The sequence below is a fragment of the Lepidothrix coronata genome, unplaced genomic scaffold (genome assembly GCF_001604755.1).
Source record: "Lepidothrix coronata isolate B3197 unplaced genomic scaffold, Lepidothrix_coronata-1.0 Scaffold107, whole genome shotgun sequence".
Taxonomy (NCBI): Eukaryota; Metazoa; Chordata; class Aves; order Passeriformes; family Pipridae; genus Lepidothrix; species Lepidothrix coronata.
The window spans coordinates 3,115,629-3,130,670 of record NW_016690287.1 but is presented as its reverse complement, the minus strand read 5'-3'; the positions used below and the strand labels follow the sequence as shown (position 1 = coordinate 3,130,670).

The 15,042-nt window shown below is 44.1% G+C and overlaps 1 protein-coding gene across 1 annotated transcript in view; it reads left to right on the top strand.

Annotated features, from left to right (window-relative positions):
• Nucleotides 1–12,727: 12,727 nt before the first annotated feature.
• Nucleotides 12,728–15,042, top strand: part of BPGM (bisphosphoglycerate mutase) — a 15,547-nt gene continuing 13,232 nt past the window's right edge. The window contains exons 1-2 of the mRNA XM_017823940.1: nucleotides 12,728–12,861; nucleotides 13,828–13,918. The gene's annotated coding sequence lies outside the window, so the exon portion shown is untranslated. The remainder of the gene's footprint in view (nucleotides 12,862–13,827; nucleotides 13,919–15,042) is intronic.

The following is a 15,042-nucleotide window of genomic DNA, read 5'->3' as shown; positions in this document are numbered from 1 at the left end:
GCTCTGGCTCCTCCTATATCCAGAAAACAAGGCTGCAGCTTTTTCTCTGCGCACACGACTCACACAGGTTAATGTGAAGGCTGAAATCAATTTAAAATTGAGGAGGTAATTACATGGGGCGTGCAGTGGTGTGCCCTGTGGACCTTTCCTCCCCCTGTGGACCTTTCCTCCTGGTGAAGTTCCTTATCAAAAGATAAGGGCTGAGGGCAGGTGTGTCCTGATCCAGCTGGTGTTTGTGCAGGGAACAGCTCTTGCAGTGCCCTGTCCCTGTGCCGCAGGTTGTCCATGCATATCTCACGTGTGCCAGTCACTGTTGCAATTCCGCCATGGATTCTGTGAGAGAGATGATTTCATTCAGGGGCACTTTGGCCCACAATTTGTCATTCATAAAGCTCAGGGGTGTCCTGAAATGCATCAATAGACAGGAATCACAGAATCACAGAATCTATGCCAAGTCACACCGTGTGCCTGAGAGTATTGTCCAAACTTTTCTTGAACTTTGTCAGGCTTGGTGCTTCCCCACTTCTCTGGGGAGCCTGTTATGGTGCCCATTCACCCTCTAGGTGAAGAACCCTTTTCTAATGTCTAACCTAAACCTCCCCTGACACAACTTCAGGCCATTCCCTGAGGTCCTGTCATTGGTCACCACAGAGAAGTGATCAGTGTCTGCCTCTTCTCTTCCTCTCACGAGGAAGTTGTAACTGCAATGACGTCTCCCCTCGGCCTCCTCCAGGTTGAACAGACCAGGTGACCTCAGCTGCTCCTCATACAGCTTCCCCTCAAGGCCCTTCACCATCTTTGTTGCCCTCCTTTGGATGCTCCCTAATAGCTTAATATCTTTCTGCACACAATATTCAAGGTGAGGTCTCACAATCACCACCGTCAACCGGCTGGTGATACTTTGCCTGATGCCCCCCAGACGTGGTTGGCCCTTCTGGCTGCCAGGGCACTGCTGACTCATATTCAACTCCCCCAGGTCCCTTCCCTGGCACTGCTTTCCAGCATCTCATTCACCAATTTGTATGAAAAGCCAGGGTTGCCCCATCCCAGGTGCAGAATCTGACACTTTCCCTTTTTGAACTTCATATGGTTGGTGATTGCCCAGTCTTCTAATTTGTGAGGTTTCTCTGCAGGGCCTCCCTGACTTCAAGGGAGTAAACAGCTCCTCTGAGTTTTGTGTCATCTGTAAACTTGCTTAGTGTCCTTTCCTAAGTCCAAGTCATTTATGAAGATGTTGAAGAGTACTGGGCCTAAGATGGAGCCCTGCAGAACCCCACTAGTGACAGGTTGCCAGTCTCATGTTACCTCATCCACTGTTACCCTCTGTGCTCAACCTGTGAGCACATCCATTGTGTGATGTGTTTATCCACCTGTGTGCTGGACATTTTGTCCAGAAGGATCCTGTGAGAGACAGTATTGAAAGCTTTGCTGAAATCCAAAAGGATTACATCAACTGGCTTCCCCTGATGGGCGAGGTGTGTTTCCAGGTTTGATCAGCAGGACTTGCCTCTCGTGAAGCCGTGCTGGCTGTGACCAATGACTGTATTATCTTTCAGGTGTTTTCAATCCCTACCAGAATAATCTTCTCCATAACTTTACCAGGCACTGAAGTGAGACTGGCAGGCCTGTAGTTTCTGGGGTCCTCCATTTTGCCCCTCTTGAAAATCAGGACAATATTTGCCAGCTTCCAGTCAGCTGAGACCTCTCCAGATTCCCAAGACAGCTCAAAAATCACCGAGAGAGGTTTTGCAATGACATCAGCAGCTCTTTGAGAATTCTTGGATGAATCCCATCAGGCTCCATAGATTTGCAGGGATCCAGCTGGAGCAAGAGATCTTGCACAATTTCAGGGTTGACTGGGAGCTGATCATTCTTGCAGTCATAGTCCTCCAGCTCAGGGCATGGAGACTCCCTTTGTCTGTCATCCATGTTGAAGATAGAGGCAAAGAAAGTGTTAAACCCCTCTGCCTTGTCTGTGTCCCCTTTGTGAGGTGACCATCCCCATCCTGTAACGGGCCAAGGATATTTCTGTACTGCCTAGTCATTAATATATTTGAAAAAGCTCTTTTTATTGTTCCCCACATTTCTGGCAACTTCATCTCCAATTGAGCTTTATCAACACAAATTTTCTCCCTACAGCAGCAAACAACATCTCTGTATTCTTCATGTCACTTGACCTTGGTTCCACTGGGTATTCACCTTCCTTTTTTGCCTTATTTCCAAGAGAAGATCCCTGTTCAGCCAATCCAGCCTTCTGCTTCATCTGCTTGACTTCTGACATCTGGGAATTGCCTGCTCCTGTGCCCTTAGAAGGGGATGGTTGAAAAGTGACTGGCGCTGATGGACCCCAGCATCTGCAAAAACATTTTCCTAGGGGACCTTACTTACTAATTCCCTGAGCAGCCTGAAGTCTGCTCTCTTCGTGTCCAGAGCTGAGATTTCCTGGCACTTTTCCTCCTGTCAACAGAGGTTTTAAACTCAGTTGCCTTTTGGTCACTGTGGGCAAGATGGCCACAATCTCTACTTTGCTTGTGAGATCCACTCTGTTGACAAGCAGCAGATCAGGGAGGGATCTTTCTGCATCAGCTTCCTTAGGACCTGTTTCATAAAGTTATCATCCAGGTTTTTTAGGAATCTTCTGGCCTGGGTTATAGCAGCTGTGTGATGCTCTCAGTTAATTTCTGGCCAGCTGAAGTCCCCCACAAGAACAGTTGTGCATGTTGACTTGGAAATGTCCCTTAGTTCCTTAAAGAATACTTTGTTGGTGTTATTTCCCTGGCTAGGAGGTATATAGCAGACTGCCAGGATGATATCAACATTATTTGTTTTCAGCATCCATAAAGGAGTTTCATAATGCAGAGAGAAATGTGGGAGTGTAGAAGAGAAAAGGTTTCCTGTTAGCTACATGGTCATGGTCATCGTGGATGCCATATATAATCACATATATATAATAAACACAAATTACACATCCTTTTGCACAAAAATAAAGCAGGATCCAGGGAATGGATGGGGGTTGTTCTTCAATGTTTGCACACACGGGGGCAGAGTTAAACTTGTGTGTGGCCACTGCTTTTGCTTTTCTTCAACTGTATCTCATCTGATTTAATTGGATATTGCATTCCTTAGATTTTGTAATAACAAGAAGGTGGAAATCTCTCTTCCTCTGCCTCTTTTCCTAAAAAGTATTGGAACAAAAAAAATGAAGGTGGCTTACATTTGTAATAAATAAATAGGCATGAAAATTTTCTGGTAGGGACTCAAAAGATACAACCTGAGTTTTGAAGAAGAAATTAGCAGTTATCATTAACATACCGATTTTCTGAATTGTCTGATCTTTAAATTAAAGACATGAAAAAGAATTTCCTTTTCCCTGCTGTCTTTTGCACTGAAACCCAATACTGAAAAGTATCAGACTGCTTCTCCTGCCTCAACTCACCACTCTCTATCAAAGATGTTCCAAAACTGGCATTTATGAGCATTGTTATGTATGAGGGGGGGAAATGTCTGTTCTTTCCTTCCTGTCAACTGGCACTTACTTTCAACATGTTGTATATCCCAGGGGAAACAGACTGTCTAAAATTTAGAATAGTTGGATTTACTATGACTGGCGGTGCTTTCATGAACTCAGCACCTCCAGCTTGCTTTTAAGTGCAGCAATTAATGAGGATTGTGGGCCATCTACAACTGGTAGGAAGTGGTATGTGCTGTACAGAGGTGGGTTGTTACCTACCTATTTGTGGTCAGAGGTTACTTCCATTGGGAGATTTCCCACTGATTCAATAGCATGGAAACAAGCCATTTGTTAAAATGCCTGCCAAAATGTCTTTGTTCAGCCAGTCTAATACCAAACTCTCTCTAACCTATTTTTTATACTGTCCCTGATGTCCTTGGAATGGCTTTCAACACTGTATGTTTTTCAGTGCTTCATCACTGAAAAACTCTGTTTCCCCCAGCAGCTCATGATGCAGCAGTGGTAGCAGCTCGGGCACAATGGAGGAGATAAGATTCCTCAGGATCTGCATCCCAGTGTTGGCCTGACCATGCTGTTATCAGGGGGGATGAACCAAGAACAGCAAGAAGAGGAAGAACTGACCTTTTTCCTTTTCTCAAGCGCTTTCCCCACTCCGTAGTGTAAACCAGTGTGCTCAAGCTGATGGAAGAAGTGCTGGGATATCATACCAGGCTGAGAAAGTAGAGCTACTAAAAATGGTTTTTAGCCTTTTTTATACTTTTGCTCAGTCACTGTATGTCACCCTCTGGAGCAAGATAGGCTTCCCAGAAATGGTCACAATCTGACATTTCCACAGCGTTGGACACACAAGAAACCTGAAGCAATATATTTTGACTTCTGAGGAAAACCCAGCCAGTGTGGTTCTGAAACTGGAGTAACTATTACTGTTACAAATACAGGAAAGGGAAAAATCTGGGCAACATCAAGCTGAAATTACCTTCAAGAGGAACCTTTGAATTTAGCAGAACTTCAGCAAGCTACAGTTTTTGAGAGCTACATCAAACGGGGCGGTTTGGTGATAAAGAGAAGTGTAACTTGCCAACAAGTGGGTACCTGAGGGTAAACAGGATAGGAAGAGATAGTTAATAGAACTGTCAGGCAGTGGGGAGCAGACCCCTGGAGGCAGTGGAGGAGGTGTTGACAGCAGGCAGGCAAAGCAAGGCATGTTCACAGTATTCACAAAGAATAATAAGGTTACATTTTCATCTGATTCTTGTGTACATGAGAATCTTGCACTGTTTCATTATGTTGAAATGCAAATGCCTTTTCTGGACACATATCAGTTGAAGTACATTGTATGTTTATTTAGCTTAAATCTGTTCCCTACCACTTGAGTTAAAACAATAGAAAGCACTCCAGCAAAATAACATTCATCCTCCCACAGACTTCGCATTAATTTAACAGCATCAGTTTTTGAACTCCTTTAATTAAACTGCAACTTCCTTGCACAGGCCAGGACTGGTTGCTGCAGAAGCAGAAACATGTTAGTATCTTTTGTGTCTTTTCTTGAACTTGTGAAAAGAAACCTTTTGATCATAGACTGGAGAGGTGGATTTAATGTGGGATTGGCAAATATTTTGCTTGGTTTTCTCTAGGTCAAGCCCTGTAAAAAAAGCAGGTACCAAAGCATCAACAAAGACCAAACCTTCTCAGTAGGAAGAGTAAGAAGAATGGGCTTTGTAAGGAGGGGAGAAGCAACTTAAATTAAATAGGAAGGACACTGTGGTCAGCCTCCAAACTCAACTAATCTATAAATGGAAAATTTGACCATCCCAGACCTACATTCCTATCCAATTTTCTTGGTAGGCCTGGTTATCACAGGGACGAGATTTTCCTCTCTCATGTATGCAGACGTGTAGGTTTTCTAAAGCTCATAATTTTAGAGAACAGGCTGCTATTTTTCTTGCCAAGTGGATGCTCTTGTTCTCGTGGAAAGATATTTTCATGCTCCTTTTCAAGTTCCAGCAGTAAGCTGCGTGTAGCTTTGACAAGAAAAGAGATACTTCAAATGTCTTAAGAGTAGAGGAAATGATATGGGTTTTTTTTATAAAGCATGAAAGTGTTGAAAATATTTTCCTCATGTTTGAAAAACAGAACAAATGAAGCACACAGTAAAACCAATGAGTTCATCTTGATTAGGAACAACGAGAAAAATACTACTGTGGAATCTGTACACTTACAGCTGAATAAAAATTGCTTTATAACCTGAACTCTTACAGAACAGGGGAGCCAGATTGTTGTAGCAAACTGAGTTACTTGGGTTTTGTAAATATGAGAGCAGAACTTTATTTGGTCTTTCTGCCATCACATGGCAGGACCCATGGGCAATATGAACATTTAGTGGGGATGCAGAAGGTCCAGTCATTCCCACAGAAGTTCGCTTTATTGTCCTTCACTAATCCATGGATCTGCAGTTATTTCACTGTATGCTCCAGGTTTGCTCTGGGGTTGATCAGATGGGCTCCCACACTCTCAGGATCAGTCATTTCCAGAAGTAATTCAGGACATGTAGGGAGGAGGCCACAAGCTGCAAATTGTTCTAGTGTGATGCTTCCAGCCATTGTCTTGTCTGAGGACTCTCGCTTCTCTTGTAATGAGAACATGTCAGTAACCCAAGGGTCTGGGAAAAGATGGTGGCCAGGTATGGGTTGCTGCAGAAGCCAGGAAAATTAGTTTGACCAGTGTGTGCTCCCAACTGCCCCTGCAAACGGGATGTAACCTAGAAGACCAGATAAAGTGGCTTCTCCATGTCTAAAGTTTGTATATTTAGAAGGGCAAGAGACCTTGGTCCAGTAGCATGGGTCTCATTTTATGATATCTTTCTAGAGGTATTGTACCCTTCCCCAATAAGAAGACAGGTAGTTTGTTGCCAGATATAACTTCTTCTTCAAATGCTGCCTTAAGAAGAGCAGGACCATACTGCCCATTTTTTTTTCTCACAGATCCATTGTACTGATCTTGGCTCAGTCCCTTATTCACTATATTACAGATGCAGACTTCGACAGAGTACAGCAGTACAGAATGTTTAAACAAGTACTTGACCTATCCAAACTGTTAAATGTTGGTTGATGCTGTGGGAGGATAGTCCCACCCTGACCAGACTCGAGATCCAATCAAGCTATTAATCAAGCTATCAATCAAGATCAACTGCTGGAGCCAGACTGTTGTCTTGGTGTTAACTCTGCTAAAACCATCCTGGTTCATCAAACTTTGAATACACACCCTGCTTTTTGAAGTCTGATTTGACATATAAGCTGATAGCTGGCCTGTAAAGGTGTGACTGGCAGTCAATCACTTTATACTATAAGAAGTCCAGTCCCCTCTCATGCAGTCAGGTTCTTCTAATATAACTCTTCTTGGGGTGTGTGTGGAGATTCCTCCCTTGGCTGGGGACGCTCTCCAAGGTTACTCCTCGAGGCTCAGAGAAAGAGATCTCCCCACAAGCATTGGTATGGGTGAGTTACATCAGATCTCTACTTAATAATTACATCTTTTTGCTAGCTTGAATATAACTGCTTCAATAATTGCTTTGTTACAGTGCATTATACTACTTTATGGTATATTATACTCTATTAGTAGATTTTTAGTGTTTATATTGTTTTAGTGTTTATGTTGTGTAGTAAATAGTTCTGAATAAGGTTTTTTGTCTGATGCTTTGTATAAAATAAATTATTCATTTTATATAAATATTCTCATGTTGCCATCATTAAAATCTGTGGGATAAAGTAGTTTAATACCTCTATAATTCCTTTAAATTTGAACTGTTAACACAGGCTGAGGCTAAGATAGAATTCAGCCACACCTAAACCCTTCCCTGAGAAGGATGTTAGAAAGCAAGGGAGTCTTCCTGCACCTCAAGACTCACTGGCAAGGCTTTGCTTTTTAAAACTTTCTCTAAGCCTTCCACTCTCCCATGACAAATGCCTTGTCTCTCTGGGAAACAGAAAAGTGTCTTTCTTTGTAAGATAAAAAAGGAGATACTCAATTACAAACAAAATACTTTTCCAGGTTCTTCTGTGGACTGATGGCAATAGAGAAGAATTGACTAATTCTGAATCAAAAAACAGTGGAAGTCAGGCACAAAATAATATAAATGAATGGTTTTACATGGAAGTAAAGCAGATGTGAGATGAAAATTTAAATTGAAAACTCTGGGAAGTTGGATATTCTGACTCCCCATCCTTGCATGATTTATTAGTCCTGTCTGTCATTCTACTCATGCTCCTTTTTTGTTAAAGAAATTAAGTAGGGTAGGGGGGAAGGAAGCAGGAATTAAATTGTGATACACAGCTATTTATTTAGCAACTTGACTCCTAAAGTTTCCTGGGAAACAATCCTGTAAAAGAGAGGTCTGATTTTGTTGCTTTTTAAGGTCAGGAGCAACCCAGCTGAATTCTACAGCAAAGTGTAACAGTGTGACTCAGCCCTTCTCTTTATATTATCTAATCGTGACACATAGGACAAACTTTTTCCATAGGAAACTCATTTTTGTGCTCCACTGAAAACCAAGCTAAACATCAGCCTGTCTTGTTTTGTGAACTGGCTTTGCTGCAAGAGAGCCACATACCATGAACAGAAACATCTTTGTAATTTGTAGTGTCTGGGAGAAAACAAACATCATAAACGAAGAGAGACCTGTGCACATGCACATCAACAAGGTCTTAGTTATGTTTGTTATGACGTAGAAGTAGAAAACTTTAGAGCAGCTTTTTTTGAGGTGAGCCACTAATTTTTAACAGACATTAACACACGCAAACCTGAGTGTGTGTGGTGTGTGTTTGTTATTCTCAACATTCTCTGCAATGACATTGCAATGAGTTTCCATTTTACCCTTTTGGTTGTATTTGCCCAGATTATGTGTTGTTGCCATGCTCTAGTATCTGCACTATCCAGTCTGTTTTCTAACTAACTTATCACGACTGGACTAGACACCACCCTGCTGCTTTCTTTTTTTCAAAGGTCTTTTTAAATTATCTCTTCCCAGACAGTTTCTTACTGACGTCTAATGTCTAGACTGCTTTGTTTATCATGAGGGAAAAAAAAGGCAGATTCATCACAGGATTTTTTTTTGCTTTTGGTACTGCTTCAGTAAGTTAATTTGTACAATACTGTGACCAGAAAACAGTGGAATGTTCCAACCCAAAACCTGAAGTGTAAGCCACTCCAAATCCACAAAATCTAAAAGTGAACCTTGTAAATCTTCAAATTGCATCACTTGCCCTAGAACAGGAAAAAAACATTGATTGTGAGAATTTTGTTTTCCCGGTTATTGACACCTTGTGAAACTTCTTTTAGAGCTATTTTTGGGGACTAGAACTGAATCCATGAGGGCTCCTTCAGAACATTGTGTTCCACACACTTTTCCATATCATCTAGGCATCTGTTATGGTAAAATGTTTATCTGAAAATGACCATGTAATAGTTTTCAGGGCATAGAGAATGTAAGGTTTTTCCCACGTGTATGTTCTCAGCCTGGGGTATGCAGAAGTAAAATACTTTTTTTGAGTTAAGACTTCAGCTGAATGGGCAGAAGTCACCTTTTTTTAATTCAGAATAACATTACCAGTACATAGGCATTGGGATTGCATAAAAAATGAAGTTCCCACTTCGGGTTTGGAATACAATGCCTCACATAGTAGCTTCTCTCCATCTGTTTTGCATATAATGAAGGCTTTCATGTATTTTCTTCCTCTTTCTCAGTCATTTATTTGGTACTTAATGATTCAGAAAAACTTCTGCACTTACTATGATTCTGGTGACAAATGGAGGGTTAGCTTAAGTGCTTACATACTCCTCTTTATTTTTTTTTTTTTTAAACAGACCTTCCCTCTGAGCGATGCAGTTGGAGAGAGGAAAAAAAAAAGTAGAGTACTTTATTTTCTCTTCACATGGTTATGACATAAAGAGAATCTACTGAGATACTGAAGTTATATATTGCCTCCATACCCAAACAGGATGAAAGCCCCAATGTATGTATATGCCTGCTACGTCCTCTCTGAGCTCTGACAGAGAAGGGTTTGTTTTCCTCATACTATAGAGCAAGGTCTGGTGTGTAGAGACATATGAAGAGATTGGCTTAGCTGAAGTGCCAGTTCTGAATCCTCTGGAGGGAACAAGGACTCTGCATAGTAGTGTGTTGTACTCCCAGACCTTTCTCCATGCAAATTTGGCCTCGAGTGAAAGTGGACCATCAGAATAGTTGCAGAAGAATCTCAGACAATATCACGGATAGCAGGCAGAGAAAAGACAGGATCTAGATCTTTTGTACAAGAAAAAAGTCAAGTGTTGAAAATGGCATGAAAGGGCCTGCATGCAAGAAAAAGGGGAGGATTCCCTAGGCACACATATGGGGGGCAGAGAAAATGGGCCTGCTGCTGGTGGCAACTGAAGGTGGAAAGGAGTAGGGAGAGTCTAGGAAGGCAGGCATAAATTAATGCATTAAAGAAGCGCCCAGGAGGGAGTTTTAGAGAGAAGGTTTCAGAGTTATTAAAGAGTGCAATGACTTGATTATATAAGGGTTTTTTTGAAGATGAAATTATTAATGAAGACAGATCATATATCAAATAGTTCTAAACAAAGAGCTCAGGGTTTTCTGGAAATTACAGTGGGTATGTCTGCAGTGGTCTGTGGCAAATACTTTGTCTAGCATTGAACAAAGTAATTATTCAATGAAAAGACACCAGGGGCATAATCAGTGAAGAATGCTCCTGTTTGCCATAGTTTTCATCAATCATTAGTCAGCCTTTCTTCTTTCCAGTTTTGTTTTCTTCTGTTTTTGCCTTGCTCAGCTCCAGGCCTTTATTCAGGGTGGTACAGTTGCACTGGTGCCCCAGCAGAAGTTTATGTGTTGAGGAAAGGAGTTTCCTGAACTGCATCTGCCATAAACATTCCAACTAAACACTACCATCTGGAAGGGCTCCAAAACAGAGACCCTGAAAAACACAGCCCAGCTGGTCTGAGAGATAATAGCCAAATGAGTATGGCTGTCTGCAAGAAATCACGCACAGGGTTTTGGCTTTGACCCTTCTGTCCTTGTATAGTTTGAAATGTGAATCAAATTCATTAGGCTGTTTTTGCCATGCTAATGAAATGGTCTTGCTCAAAAACTAATGGAGACAAGAAATCTGTATGTAAAGGCCATGGAGATCCTGGATTGTGGCATGGGTTACTGTCTACTCCATTGTAACTATGACTGCATATCGGCATATAATGTTTCTTTCTGTTAATTGTATTCTTAATGATTGATGTACAGCCAATACATAGTGCTGATACTCAAGAATAGATGTTTTTCTTTCTAGGAACTTTGCTTCTTTTCCTTGCAAAGTCAATCAACCAGTTTTCCTGGAGGCAGGGTGACTGCAGGTGTGTGATCATGCAGCATGAGGTGGGAGCATTTCTCTTAACTATAGTTTGAGATAGGGGGTGGCTATAATCAAACTCTTCTGGTACAGTGAACTTGAGTTCTGCATTGATTACATAGGCAGAACTGGGTTTATAGTGTAGGTTCTGGCTCAGACAAAGTTGACAGAAATGAAGTAATTGTTAACATTAAAGTTAGTGAGCGAGATGAAAAGGATTTTATGTGTAACTGTAAGTACAATTCACATCCAGTGGAAATATTCTGCAGACACGACAGATTTTTTTGTAGTTCTGTGTGAGGTCAAGCATAGCTCTTTTTATCAGGAAAAGGATTGAAAACGTTCCCCTGAGATGCAGAATGCTTTCTAGAGTTCCCAAATAAATAAGGAACAAAGTCAGTGCAGTAACCATTAAAGAGACACAGGATGCTGCTCACCAACAGCCTGGCTGCTCTTACCACACTTAAATGCTGTACTGTGCTGAGAACCCAGTGAAACGGTTTCATATGGCTGGTCCTTCTTTCCCACTGACAGTTTAGGACCTAATCCTTATAAATGCAAAATTAAACACCATTTCTGCTCACAGCACATTATTTTAATACCTCTACCGCGAACTTTCTTAAATTTCCTTGTGTTGCTTTTTCATTTCAGAATCTGAATCCCCCATCTTTTATTTTCGTTTTAACTTATTAAAAAGGGACGATCACCTCTATCTCTCCCTCGTGGAGAGGATTATAGAGCATATTAGGTGTACACTTGGTTTGTTGCCCTTTAAGCATTACATTGTGGCTGTTCAAGGGTGAGCATTTAGAGAAGAAAATGTGAATCTGATTAGGTAGAAAAGATGTGCTCTGCTTTCTTTTAAAAATAAAAGCAGACCTATAGTAATAGAAGCAGCAAAAGAAACAACCTTCACACAGCACTTCTCTTGGTTTCTAGCCAGAGCTGCTCCCTCCACTTGGTTTTGATTACTTTGAACTGGGATTACAGCCTGTGGGTATGCGGGCGCTAGCGTGATCCTTAGGAGCACTGACGTCTATTTTTTACTTTCTGCTCATTTCATTATGAATAATGAGATTTTGGATCCTCGCTTCTCGCCAAAACCAAAAGTCCTTAATCCAGAAGAAAAAGCGAGCCCTGCCCGGGAAAATCCCCGTCCCTGTGCCCCGTTTCCTCTCAACTCCTGGGAATGAGCGAGGGGGCGTTGGACGGCCGCCCACGGCACCGGTGCCGCGCTCCTTCCTTGGCACAGAGGAGGCTCCGGCAGAGGAGAACGAAGGATCCAGCGGCTGCGGGCAGCCCAGCGCCTTCCTTCGCCTCTTCCCTGATGTGGCGAAGGAGAGATCCGGCGGCCTCCCTCCCTCCCTCCGTCCCGCTGCCGCCGTGCCCACCAAGGCGGCGGGCGAGGAGGCGGACGTGCTCTGGGGGCAGACGGAGGCCCGAGGCAGCCGTGACTCCGGAAGAGCGGAGCCCAGCTGAGTTAGGCGGACCCGGGGGTGGTTTCGTGAGAATCCAGAGGCTTGGCTGCCTCCGACCGCGTTCTGCCCGCGCTGGCGCGATCCCGGTTCCCCGCTTCACAAAGCGCTGAGCACAGCCCGCGCCAGCGCCGCCTGCGTGCCCAGACTCACTGGGGGACCAGCATCTCTGCTGCGATCCCTCGGGCTCTCGGAACCCGGGATTTCCGCAGCAGGAGGGGCTGGATAACCCCCCAGAAACACCCCCGAGCCCGGGCGGGAACGGCGGCGCTGGGAGCGCTGGGAGCGCTGGGCCCGGCCCGGCGTGTCACCGCCCACAGGCCCGCTCTCATTGGCTGAGGGCACTGCCCATCATCCCGAGCAGCCAATCAGGCTCTCCCCGCGCCGCGGGGACGCCGCGGCCGCAATAAGACGCGCGGTCCGGCCCGCTCTGGGTCGGGTGGTGGTGGTTTCGGCGGGTCCCTTGGGGCGCCTCGGGTTTATCCCCGATAAGTCTCTGGAACTGGGGACGAGCGCGGTGAGAGGCCGTGGGGGAGGGGGTGCAAGGGCCCTGGGCTCGGGGACGCTCCCTGCGGGGGCGGCTGGGGGTTGGCTCCCTCGGAGGGGTTGTCCCGGCGCTCCGGCGAGGGGAAGGGTAGTGTTTGGGACCCCTGGGCAGGCAGTGGCTTCCTGAGGGGGCCGTGGGTGAGGAACCTCGTGTGTGCGTGTTGATGTGTTCGTGTGCCAGTCGTCGCCCGGCGCTGGCGGCCGCCTGTGTTGGCAGCGGGAGGTGCTGCCCTACTTCTGGGTGAGCCTGTCCGTGCTCGGGGAAGGCCGAGGGACGCAGGTGCACCGTGTAAAAGGGACTTTATGAAAGGGCTGGAGCAGGAGCCCTGGAAGTTCTGTTAGTTAGACCTTAAAACTGCGCCTGGCCAAAAGCTCTGCCGGTGTAAGGTGTTACGTTGAGCAGCGTGCGCTGCTGTCCTGTGCTCATGTCTGTTCTGTCATCGAATGGTTTGCGTTGGAAGGGACCTTAAAGATCATCTTGTTCCAGTCCCCCTCCAACTAGACCAGGTTGCTCAGAGCTCCAACCAGCCTGGTCTTGAACATCTCCAGGGGTGGGGCATCCACAGCTTCTCTGAGCAACCTGTTCCACTGCCTCTGTGCTGGGTCCAGGTCTGCTGTCTGTATCCCTCCTCCTTACTATCTCAGGGATTTCGGTAGATTTCTGCACACTAGAGCTATGGTAATTGCAGTCTAAACAAATCTGGGGGAGGAAATGATATCCCGGGGCATCTGGAAGGCAAGAAACCTTCCCTTGTTGGCAATGCAGGAACTGTACGTTCACATCTTTTTGGGAGAAGAAGTTTGGTAGCTTTCCCAGCGCATGCAGGAGGTGTATGTTCTATTTTCTTACAGCTCTGAGAGGAAATGATGGTTGGCATAGCCATTTGCAGTTGTGATCCCTTTCTGTGAGTGCTCGGTGTTTGTTCTTTCTCTGCAGGTAATGAGACAGGAGCGTGTGGTGGCCTCTATATAAAGCAGCTCTTGAGTCCGGTGGGATTTGTGTGGGCTATTCCTTTGCCATAGCAAAGGTGAGTAGGATTGTTTCCATGTGTTGCTCTAAGGCTTTCTAGCTTAAATGCTTCCATAAGCTGACTGATATTTAAAACAACTTTGTGACCGCCAGTCCTTTCTAAATTTGTTTGATGATATGTTTTATGTAGCTGAACTGGAGTTCATGGTCCCCAGATGATATTAGGTCTTTGTATAACTATTTTTTTTAATATTCGTTAAGTTTTTTATTGCTTTGGCCAAAAGTACCAACCAGACTTGTGCACCTCCTCTGATGTTGGGTCTTGGTCTTTTGGTTGGGTCTTAATTTGATTTTGTAAAATATGCAGTCTGTTCCTGTAGATAATACCTCATTGTTCAGACTAATTGATTGTATCTGCAGAGACAGAGTTTTCTCTGGGGCTACTTACGTGTAGTAGTTCATGCTTTGGACACCTGCAATTTTTTAATTGTATCTCAGGGATGTTGGAGAAAGCATTTGCATCTAAAGTCAGAGTGGTCTATCTGACACTTGCTTTTTTTATAAACCTGGGATCTTAAGGGGTGTAGTTTAGTGTTGTGTGTGATGTGACATGACACCTGAATCCTAGCAATAGCTGATTTCTTTGCTTAATGTGCGATTGATTGTTGTGAGTGGAAAAAATGGAGCGTGCAGGGGGTTTTGTCTGAGGTGTTCTGTGCCATACACAAATTGTACTCCCTCCCCTTTGCATGAAATAAGACTTTTCTTTGTATTTACCAACTGTCTACTGTGTGTCAGACAATATGTCCTGATATTCTGCAAAAATCTCAGTCCTCAAAAGCTTTTTAATCCTGAAGATGTACCATTAGGCAGAAGTTAAAGCTGGGGAGATTTTACATAGTGTCCTTGTGTGAGATTAAAGGACAACTAAGGTGCTGTTACAGTCAAGATTAAATTACTCAATCTCTTAATGAATTCAGCTTTTCTGGACACTTTTTGAAAGTCTGCTAACAAGGAGCTCTAATATCGTGCTGGGTGTTTCCCAAAACCCAGCGTGCATGGGCCTATACCATCCTGCTGACCTAATTCATGGTCACAGTGGGCCTGGATTTGAGACACTTGGAGTGTAATTGAAGCAGCAAATTTGAGATGATGGGAGATCCTTAAAGTGTGTCTCTTATG